We start from the raw sequence: 12,457 nt of genomic DNA on the forward strand, positions 1-12,457 counted from the left end.
CAGGAGGTTCAGGAAGCTCAGATTCAGTTGATGAGGAATCGTTGTCAGTGGCATGATTGCTGAAATTGTCGTGAGTATCTCATTTACTAGCTTCTCTTTCTTGCCTTTCTCCAGACATGGTGGGAGATAGGAGCTGACCAAATATTGGTATGTCGTAAACTGGTATTTGTGACGAGGATGGTTTGCTTTGAAAGGGCTTTCCTTTGAAGAATGGATTGTCGTTAAATGAGAAGGGTGTTTCTTTTCCTTTGTCTGTTTTGGTGCATGAGCTTTTGGTTTGAATAGGCATTTGTAACTAATAGGACCGAGAGCGAGATGTGTTGCAGAAGTCAAGATCAAATTGTAGCTGTAGTTCATTTAACATAGTGATTGAGAGAAGTAACTAAGATCTAGTTTGGTTTCAGGAATGATCTATCCTAAGTAAGACGTTATCTAAGTCAACTTAGGTTTGATAAGATGTTTGTTTGAACTAGCTGAGAGATGATCGACAAAATCATGCAACACAACGACAGAGGTACACTATCAAGGTTGTTTATGCTCAGGAAGATGATAACCAGTTTTAGGCTTGTTGTAGACTATTTTAGACAGGTTTGACTATTCTGGACTGACAAAATTAGAGACTCATACGACAAAATTTCTAAGACTGTACGATATTAAAATAGCTTTAGGATGACAACAGTTCTGTTTCATACGAGTTGCTGCTTAGTACCGTACGACAAATGGGTAGGTCTCGAATGACAAAGGATTCAGTGCAGTTTTGACTCGTATGACATAGGATTTAGCTTAAATGATAGACTGTTGGGCCTCATACGAAATAGGATTGAGCTCGAACGACACTTTAGAAGACTCGTATGACATAGGATATGGTGCAGGATGACAAATGATCAGGTTCGTATGACTATTAATAGGACAGAGACAAAAATTCTGAGTATGACAACTGAGTATGACCAATTCTGAGATGGATTGATTTTTTACCAGGATAGACTAGTTTGTGACACGGACAGAGTTTTGATCACTGAGTTTGTTGATTTGTTTTCTCCGGTTTAGTATGAATAGTAACTCCAATCACAGCATGCAAACCCTATGGAAGTTGGATTAGAGAAGAAAACCTTTGCTTGTTGACTTAGGTACATACCCAATAGCTAATCAGAATACGGCCGCTGAGTCTCACGCAACAGATTCTCAACACCATATTAGCTAACTCCAAATGCTAATGGGGGCATGATATGGCAAGTGTCTTGGGAGAGTTACTATCTCTCTTGCACAAAGATTATCAACCTTTCAGAGGTGAATCAGGTAGCTTCTAATTTTAATTGGATCTAGTAAGGGTTTCGTTCAGTGCGTCGAGGTATAAACTCAATTAAAAGGTCTCCCAGCCTTGAAAACCAAGGTCTAATATACCCAAAGGTACTGAGGAGAACTATTCTCGAGCACTACTGTTGACTTGATTTTCATCAAATCATGTTTATTTTATAGTGGGTTGGAGTACTTGGTGTTTAACCGTTCCCACTTAGGTCATTCCCCTCACACCAACTGTAATGGCTTTAAGAGTTTTTCAACCCCTCAGGAGGGTAGGGCTGCTAAAGATGTACAAATCTCAAACAAAGAAAAAGCCTCAAGGGTCTAGATTTCTAATTGTCTTAGAAAGACAAGAGCATACTCTCCTACCTCTCAGAATTTTCCAAAAAAACACAAAAGACAGATTTGTTCATTACCCATATAGCAAGTTAGGTGCCTAAAAAATTAAAGAATACACGATGTTTGATTGATTTCTCTTTAGGCAACCTGCAAAAACAACGTATCAGTAGTCATGTTGTTTTTATTCTTTGATAGGCATATGTTTGATTGATAAATTCTTTAACAAGCATCCTCCAAGAAACTGATTACGCTGTGAAAATACTAGGCAGACAAAAGACAATTCAGGGTTTAGCATCAGCATAATCAAAATTTAATTCAAGAAAAACCCTGGAAAGAGAAACTTGCTTTTAATCTAACAAAGAACAGAATCATACAAAAATTCTCATAAAATGGAATGACAGAAAACTTTTATCATACGAGTCAGAAATCAATATAGAATGATAGAAGATAACAAAAGCAGTATGTCGTACAAGTCCATATTATGATTCATATGACTATACGAACCAAACCTGCAGGATAAAAAGAATGATTCTGAGGCTAAAAAGGTAGTTTTCTGCCGCACGGTGGGTGCCAAAAATATGTGTGTGAAAAGTGGACCTGTATCTATAAGCATGACACTTCAATGAAGTCATTACATGCATGGTTAGATAGATATCAATATGAATATGAGAACCATAACAAATCGACCCATTGCCTTCTAAAAGATATGAGTATAAGATTGCTCTCAGATTATAAGCAATACTAGTGACTAGACAACACCAAGACGAAGGATTTTAATCTATATGAGCATGATATTAATGCTCGATGGATGCAAGATTAATCTAACAAGATTTAAGCAATAAATGAGATAAATGATCTAAATATGTATGCAATATTCTCAATGAACCTAGAGTGAAAACAACATGATAACAATATATTCTCTAGGATCTTTTTTTTTATGAGAGATGAGAGCCTAAATTTATAGAAAATTCAGAAAGAAACCAACCACTGAGATCAAATGATGATGAGCGGTCAAGATTTTCCAAGAGGAAGCACAATCCATGTAAATTGATGTGATTGGATGCTTTTCTCGGTTTTAAAGGAAATTGAACTAAAATTAAGATAAAATCAAGAAAAACCAATTTATTCTCTATTTCATTCAATTTTAATATTTAATTATTTTAATTGCTTTCTTTGAGATTATTTATCAAAGATTATCTCCAATTGATTTCTTTTCTCAAATTTTAATTCTTTTTTGGTCAATTAATCCCTCTTTTTGGTTTATTTCCTTTTTTTGAAGATTTATGGCAGTTTTAATTTATTTAATTAAATATGCGAAAGATATTTAATTAAAATAAATAAGATAATTATTTAAAATGATTTACTTGGAATGCTTTAATTAATTAAATAAATATTTAATTAATATTGAGTGATTGATTTACCATGTGACATTTGATGATTTTAGAAATTAATTGTGTGCTCAAGATTGATTTAATTGTCTTTGGTTAGGACCTTGGTGATGTTGTCGAGATTAGGGGCTCATGGTTTAGATGACCATTTTTAGGGTATTATAGTAGGTAGGAGAAACAATGAAATATTCCACATGAGGTGGATCACCCATCGAAGGTGGAATTATCACTCCACAATAAATGGATATGATAGAGTAATAACAAGATCACACCATAAAAGGTGGAAATCTCCTACAGCACACTATCCCTATGTGGCACAAACACCCAAGTGTCTCATACCCAAACTACTATGAAATGCATGTACCTAAGTAAACTTAAGTAAGGTGTAATAATATCCAAGATGAATAATTAATTACATCAACACCCCCCCTTAAGTGCAACTTAGGGGAATGCACTTAAGTCTACAATGCAACTAAGCAATGCAAGATGGGTCCTGGCTACATGGCCATGTTAGGTACCCATGTACAAATACAATCTCCCATAAATGGAGAAAGAGAGAAAAACCCAATGGGAAAAAAATATCCCCCAAAAGAGAGATGAAAGCTATGAAAGAGGACTCTCATAGAAGTATGTGAGGAACAAAACCCCATGTGAGGAAAAAGTCCCCCCCATATGAGAGAAGAAGAGAAGCTAGGAAGCCCCCTCTCAATGTAGAATCTGCACCAATGACAGAAGCTCGATGATGAATAAAGAAACTGCTCCATGAATGTCAAACAACAGTCCTCCCCTTAGGAAGAAACAAAACCAAAGGTGTATCCATGAAGTCTCCCCAATCATGAAGGGAAGATGTAGGAAACAAAATCATGATGAAAGGAATCTCTAAAAACTTCTCAAGTGTCTCCATGTCGATGTTGAAAGATACCCCCTCCAAAGGTGGTAAACTTCTCCACACTGCTAAAAAAGGTACTCCAAGATCTAGTGGAGATTAATGTAGAACAAGTCCCAAAGACTCACATGTCTCCTCAAAGGATAAAGAGACCTCCTCCAACTATTGTACATAAGTATCCACAATCATGTCAACCTCAAAAGAATGATCATGTAGAGAATTAACAAGAGGGTCAGAGTGTTTCCAAAAAAAAAAAAAAGAGGGATCATCTTCATCAAAGAGAAGATGAATATCATAAATGATGTCTCCTAAATCTGCAATGTAGGATTCCACAAACAAACCTACAATTTTTGTCAAGTACTCATCCCAAGAAACTGAAGCTGGAAGATAATGAATATCTCGCTGCACTGAATCACATGAAGGAAAAACAGTTGCACTATCTGCATCCACTGGTTCAATAGGTGATGTGATATCAATAGGAGGAGATGAAACACAAGGCTCAAGAACAGGGTCACAAGTGAGAATCCCCAAGTTCAAGTACCCAAAGTTCTCCTCAAAATTTGAATCATAACAAGAAATGTGATCATTATGTGTAGAATTATCATATTGAAATCATTATCATCAACAAAATTTGAAAAGGAGTATAACTGAGATGCATGGTCAACCACCCCAGTCGTAATGATAGCTCTAGTCTCCAAGTCTCTAATGAAAACTGACTCAGGTGTGAACTCCACAATTCTCTTAGTTGCCCCATGTGTGATTTGATAGATGGAAAGAAGATTATTTTTCAAGTGGGGTACACACAACACATCATTGGAGGAGTTATCCCTGAGAGCAATAGATCCTTTCCCAATCACATCCATGTATGTATGATTGCCCATCAAAATCTACGGCATGGTGCAAGTCTCAAATGTAGAGAACATAGACTAAGAAAGATGCCATATGATGAGAAGCTCCTAAATCTAGAAGCCATCTCCCTGAATCATGACTTGTAGTAGCACAAAGAGATTTTCCTTTTCTTATCTCAAAAGAGTGAGTCTTCCCACTTGTAGAAGCCATGAATGCTTGCCCTTTTCCTTTTGAAAGTGTGGAAGTGGAAGTTGATGAATCATCCTTCTTGTAGACATTACGTAGATCAATGTTGTGCTTTTTGAGGATATGTGTGAGCTCATCAATCTTCTTAGAATGGGAATGATGCTCCTCATGACCAAAATTTTTACAATAGGCACAAGTAGGTCTCTCCCTCTTTGGTGAATTGTCCCTCTTGGAAGAGGATGAATCTCCTTGTTGTGGAGAAGGTGATGCTTTGTCCTTAGGCTTTGATTGCCATTTCTTCTTGTTGGAGTTGTCCTTTCCTTGATTTTCTTTGTTCCCATGATTTCCCAATAATGCTTGAGACTTAGAAGCCTTAATAATTCCCATGCTTATCAACTTAGTTTGTTCCATCATCAACATTCGGCGAAAGCATCAAATGTAGGCATTGTGCAGGTTGAACCCATTGTCATCCTATGGGTTTGGAAACTAGAAACAAATGCTACATATTCTTGTGGAAGCTTGCCCATGAAGTTGAAGATCAATTGAGTATCCTTCTTATCAATGCCACAATCCTTGAGTTGTGCCCTCAACTCTTTTTCCTTAGTGACATAATCTTGTATGGTATCAAAGTTCTTGGGATCTAACATGGTGAGATCACTATCAATTTGATATCCCCTAATCTCATCAACTTGACCATACAAGTCTTGAAACTTTTTCAAAGCATCCTTGATTAGAGTACATTTCTCAATATGAAAAATGAGATCCTTTGATACATACTTTCTTAAGGTACCAATTACCATGATATTTTTAGTGAGCCAATCCAAGTGACCAACAAGATCATCCTTAGGATTAGTGGGAGCAACAATAGTTCCATCAATATAATGAGTTAGTCCTTTTTCCATAAGTTTACTCCATGCATCAATTTTCCAAGTAGCATAATTATGAGGAGTTAAGAGAGGAAACTTAGGAGAAGCCATAGCAGAAAAAAGGAAAAAACACAAGATAGAGAGAGGTACAATCACACAAGACACCCGCCCAAATTACTCAATCAAGAAACCTCCCCCTCCCCCCCCAAAAAAAATCACGATTTGGCACTTTATACTTAGTGTGTGTACAATGGGCAACTTGTAAAAAAAGCAAGGTCGACTTCTGATTTAAATTTTACAACTTCTCAAAATGAGATATAAGAGACTTCAACAAATACTGCTAGTGATCTAAACTGAGATCCAAGCAAAATACAATTACCAAATAGGCCAAAAAATGACCAAATACTGAAAGTACAATTTCTACTCAAAATCACTGCAAACAAATGGAAGATTGTGAAAGTAGACAAAAAATTATGCACTTTCAAAAAAAATGGCACCTGGAAAGGAGTCCATATGAGCCCAAACGAAGCCTCCAAAGTTGTAAAAATCGAGATTTCACGATTTCAAAAAAACCTATATCCAAAAATTAGAAAACTCCTGCACCACTATACAAATCACAAAATTCTACCCCAAAACAAAAAATATTGCTCAAAAAAAGGAGTCTGGATGAGTGAGATATCACTATTTCAAAATTGCCTGCAAAATTATAATTTCTGGAAAGTTTTCATCGCAACTTCAAACTTCAAATGCCTCTAGATTTGGCCTCCGAAGTCCGATTCGGATGAAACAAAAGGTAAAACTGACTTTCTTGGACCTCCTCAATCCAATGGTAACCTCAGATTTGACCCATTAGGCTTCAATAATAACCTGCAATAGAAAGCTCCAAAATACACAACCCCAAATAGTATCAAATTTCTCTCATTTGGCAAACCAATGACACTCTAATGGCTCTGATCCCGTGTGAGATTTTGCCAAGATTTGAAGGCAATGGAAAGCACAAATAAGAGAGAACAAAATAGATTATAGGAATAAACTGTATTCTATTAAGATGCAAAATGTGATCAACTGGATCATTAATCGTTGTTCAATAGTTGTTACATACAAAGAATATGAGTCTGCATATATACGAAAGGCTATATGAATATGTGAGCACACAAACATGAAATGTGGCTCAATGAGAAACAAGGGTAGGTAGTAAATAGGTGTGGTAGGTAGGATAAACAATGAAATATTCCACATGAGGTGGATCAGCCACCGAAGGTGGAATTATCACTCCACAATAAGTGGATATGATAGAGTAATAACAAGATTACACCATAAAAGGTGGAAATCTCCTACAACACACTATCCCAATGTGGCACAAACACCCAATTTTTTCATACCCAAACTACTATGAAATGAATGTACCTAAGTAAACTTAAGTAAGGTGTAATAATATCCAAGATGAATAATTAATTACACCAACAATAGGTCAACTAAGTCTCATAGGTTATGGTCTTTCTAGATATCTTTCTTATGTTTGAGTATCAGATCTTTGAGGTGCTCATCTTTTTCAGCCAAGCATGAGGTAGCCTCCCTTAAGAGATCCACATACCAACTGCCCTTTACGCTTCCATTTTCAATGGTGTTGATGACTCACTCTAGATCATCTTCAATCTTTTCATTGAAATTCTTGACATCTGAATCCTTTTTGAAGGCGTTTTTATAAGAATTTACCCAATCAGGGTCTATTCCAACCCTCGTATAAATGTCCTCACTCATATGGCCTCCCATCTTGTCTATAGAAATGAAACACAGTTGCAAATCAAACTTACTGTCAAACTTGTAATAAGCAATCTATATTGCATCTGAAACTTGGTGAATGGGAATCTTGTTTGAAGCAGTGTTTTAAGTTGATTAGACTTAGTTGCTATGAGGATTCATTTCATTTAAATAATGTTTTTAACAGACTAGTTAATTACCTGAATATTTTGTTGTTAAGAATGTCCAAATCATATCAATAATATTTTTTCTAATATCATACAGTTTTTTTATTAAAATGTTATTATATTAATTCTTAGATTTGATATTTTGACTTAGGAGGTTGTCTTTCCTTATACGTCATCCCCTCTTGAGCTTTTGTGACTCTTTCCTTGACTTGTTTTCATTCCCCATTGCAACTGACATGATGGTGCCCAGTACAAAGTACAAACATTTATTTCTTTATTTTCAATTTCTTAAATTTTAATCTTTATAAAATACGATAATTTTATATTGAAAAAATTAAATGCCTCCATCTGGTATATTTTATATAGATTAAAATTTAAAATATATATATGCTTGTAGCATGGCATAGAAGAACATGAAAAACATAAAATAAATCAATATAATTATATAATATTTTTTAATTAAATTGAAATACAAATTATAATATTATAATATTATTATATTATTACATAGAGATATATGGCATTTCATCTATCTATTTAGACTAAGTTTTTCATAGTATATATGTGTTGCAAGATTTAAGCATATACTAAAATCTAAGATATATTACACTTTATTTAAGGATAATATAAAATTTTATTTAATGCTCGATATTATGGTTATGATTAGCATCAGGGTTAAGATTAGTATTAGGGTTAGGTTTAAGGATTGCATCATAATTAGGGTTGGGATAAGGGTTAAGGTTATGATTAGGGTTAGGGTTTTAGATTAGGGCTATGATAATGGTTAGGTTTTATATCATGGTTAGGGTTAGCATCAAGGTTAGGGTTAGGTTTAGGTTTAGGATTATGGTTACAATTAGGGTTTAGGAATATGGTTGGGGTTTAGTGTTAGGGTTTAAGTTTAAGGTCAGTGTTAGGACTCAGTGTTAGGGTAATTATTATGTCTAGGGTTTACATTAAAGTTAGGGTTAGAATTATAATTGGGAGTAGGGTTAGGGTTACAATTTCATTTATGGTTTCAATCAATGCTAGGATTAGTTTAAGGGTTAGGATTAGGATTATGAATAGAGTGAGGGTCGAGGTTTGGATAATGATAAATGTTACAATTAGGAAAAGGATTGTGATTGCAATTAGGTTAAAATTTTGTGACTAGGGTAAGGGTTTTAATTAGGAAGATATTTAGGGTTAGTTTTAGAGATAAAATTATAGTTAAGACTAGGGATAGGGTTAAAGTTAAAGTTAGGCTTATTGTTAGAATTTAAATTAAAGTTAGAGTTGGTTTTACAATCAAGGTTACTGTTTGGGTTAGGATTAGGGTTAGTTTTATAATTAGAGATAGAATTTGGTTTAAGGGTAGAATTAGGGCTAGGATTAGAGTTATAATTACGATTGGGATAAGGTCAAATACTAAAATAACCTTGAAAGAAATAATGAAAATGCTAAAATAAATGTTGGAAAGATATACCTTTGATCTACAATATGTTTAATATTTCAACCTCCTATGTTTTGCATTTCTAGATTTTGAGTGTGAAGGATACAATTATATACTTCCCTTAATTGGGCTTTTTTCCTTAAATATTTCAAGTAGTATTAAATCTTAATTACTCATTTAGAAAGAAGAGGAGATTGTAAAAAATGTGTATTCACTAGTATGACAATTAGATATATTGGGATTATTTTGTGAATTGGTTTGGATAAATATTTATGGATGGAAACTGTATTTGAATACTCTACATATTTTTTTGTGGGTGCATAATTTATGTAACTAAACTAGGATTTGAGTTTTATAAAATTTGTTTAAGTGAGTGAGGAGGATAATAACTCTAGATATTTTGAGTAGGTGGCACTTGTGTATGAGAGAAAGATTGATTTTAAAAATTCATTGACTTTTTTGAGAAAACTTATTCTAAGTAGTATGTTATAGCTACAAATAGGTTTTTTTTCTCTTTTTGGATTATTGCAAGTAGATTATTGTGACTACAAAGAATTTTATGCATACATGTGTGAACTTGTAATTTTTTAAAGTTTTGTGTCAGGAAGTAGTTAAATATTAAAAAAAATTTCAAGAAATATCAGGAGTATGGTCATGAGGAGATTGGTAATATTTTTATGAAACAACAAATTCCTATATTTGTGGCTAATTTACTACACCTGACAAGACATAAAATGCCAAAAGATGTGGAAATAAAATAGGAGCAAATGTTATAAAATAACACTGAAAAATATAATAGGTGGAGGAGAAAACATTCGAATAATATTGAAAACAATAATGTAACATAAATAAATTATAGTTTAGAATTTGTTATATGCCTTTAAATATATAAAGGAAATATTGTAAAGGAGACTAGGGTGGAGAACAAATGTTGTATCATTTTTCTCTAGTAAATAAAGAAACATTTCTTCTCTTAATACCAACATGAGAAAGCTTCCATTTTATCCATCGTGTGAACTAGGAGCAAGAACCCACTCCTCAGGGAAGCTTAGTGATGTTTTTTTTTTGTTTATGTGTAATTTCTTTTTTAGTTTTTAAACTTTAATAGTTGTGTGATTTACATTTAAATATTTTCATTAAAGTTTAGTTTGATAAAATCTTTTGTGTTTTGATTTTGGTTTGTAATAGTTCATTAAAGTTTAATTTCAATATTATTAATTTGATGAGAAGGTTTGTCAATTGTTAATAAATTATTTGTTTTAGAATTTGATGTTTGTGCACTTTCTCTTGCCAGGAAGTGATAGTTCCTGTCGTCGAAATCATTTTGATTTGCAATAGGTGTATTTTTCTAGCTGCATTTCATCCCCACTCAACTTGCTATCTACAACCCTTGTGCAAATAGCCACAACACCTTTTGCAATATTAGGATCCATGGATTGATAGGCAAACAAAATTGAAACTAGTTATTGGTTCTTCTTATTAGTTACCCTAGTGTTGGCCTATCAAAAATGTAATACATTGGTAGAGATTCCAAGGACAAAGGAACACATAAGAATATCTCACAAAAATGTAAATGAAGAAAACTAAGAGAAGATGATAAAGAGAGAGAAATAATAAATACAAAAAGAGAGATTGGTCACAATACACGTAAGATATGATGAGAACACTTAGTTGAAGAGTGAATATTTATTTATGAAGATAAGTGGGTTTTTGGCAGCCTGGCCCAAACCCTATTACAAGGAAAACTAAAAAGTTGCCCAAATGTATCTAAAATTAGGATTGGACTATATTAGAAACCAAATTATACATTTTTACATCTTTTCTATTTCTTCAAACAACTTTCCATTAAGAGATATTATCCAAACTTGTAGAACCAAGAGAAAGGAATGAAGAAACCCCTTCAGAAGTCCCAATTGAGAGCAAAATGTTAATTGAAGAAGATGGGACTAGAGGAAGATTATGATGTGCAACAAAAATATGAGAAGCAACATTTTTACTAGAGGAAACAAAAAAAAAATAGAAAATTGGGGAAACAACAAAATGAACATCAATCTTACCAAAAATCCAATCAAAAGCAACATAATGAAATTTAGAGGGAACTGAAATAGGAGAAGATGAGTTAGAATCATTTGAATCAAAAGAATTATCAGAGAGTATTATAGTATGTTGAGGAAGATAATTACTACACCAAGAGATAAAGCTCTCTATTACATGGAGATATACCCAAATTCTTAATAGAGTGAAACCCCTTATTTTTAAAAATGGGGAAGTAACCCATTTTTATTTTTCATGGTTACTCTAATACAATGAATTAAGTCTTTCCATATAAGATCTAGGTTTGTGTCTAGACTAAAACCAACATCTTTCACTTCATGTAATAGGATAACATCAATTTTTTGAAACATCTTCAGTAATAGTTTGATGATAAACTTCCTATCAAGGGATTGAAGGCCCTTAACATTCCATCTAATGTGGGTCAAGTTCATATTTAGTTAGGTTTAATAATTTTTATTTAGTATTCCTAAATGTATGAAAGAATTTGGCAATCTAGTCATTTTTTATTTTTTTTTCACTTTCACCTCTTCTAAGGTGTTACATCTTTTTTTTTTTCTCTTTCTTTTCAATAGTAGAAAGAGCCTTATCAATCTCTCTCATAGTTTCAGCTTCACTAGATCATGATGAACTATCATGGGTGAAGTTTACCAGTTGACCCATTATCTCTAGATTCTGAATCAAATATATTCTTTGGGCCCCCCACTAATTAGAATTGTTCTATCATATTTTATGGATTCTTAATTCTCATTTCTTTCTTTGTAAGCACTTTGTAGCGTGGGTGGTTTCCCTAAAGTGCCACTTCCTCCAAGCATTAAACTCCTAGATCAACCACCTCAATCAAGGGTAAGGATATCAATTCAAAAGATAGAAATAAAATAACAATCATTTATCGCATTCAAGGTTACTATAGCCTCATAAAAGAATGACAAATAGTTTGAAGGTTGGCCAATAGGTGAAAGATTAACTAGAAGGCCAAATCAAGGACACAATTGCCCTGCAATAGAGAGTGACTTTTCACCTCCCTCTAACCAGAGCACTCACTCCAACCTAGTAAATATAAAATTAAATATATTGATTATGTTCATGATATTTATTAGTGTATTATATTATTATATTATTACATTATATTGATTATATATATATATATATTATATTTATCTTTTCAATGTCACAAATTATTACTCCCTCAAATCCTAATTGATGCAAGAAATGGAAAATAATACTTCATT

This window comes from Cryptomeria japonica, chromosome 4, assembly GCF_030272615.1.
Source record: "Cryptomeria japonica chromosome 4, Sugi_1.0, whole genome shotgun sequence".
NCBI lineage: Eukaryota > Viridiplantae > Streptophyta > Pinopsida > Cupressales > Cupressaceae > Cryptomeria > Cryptomeria japonica.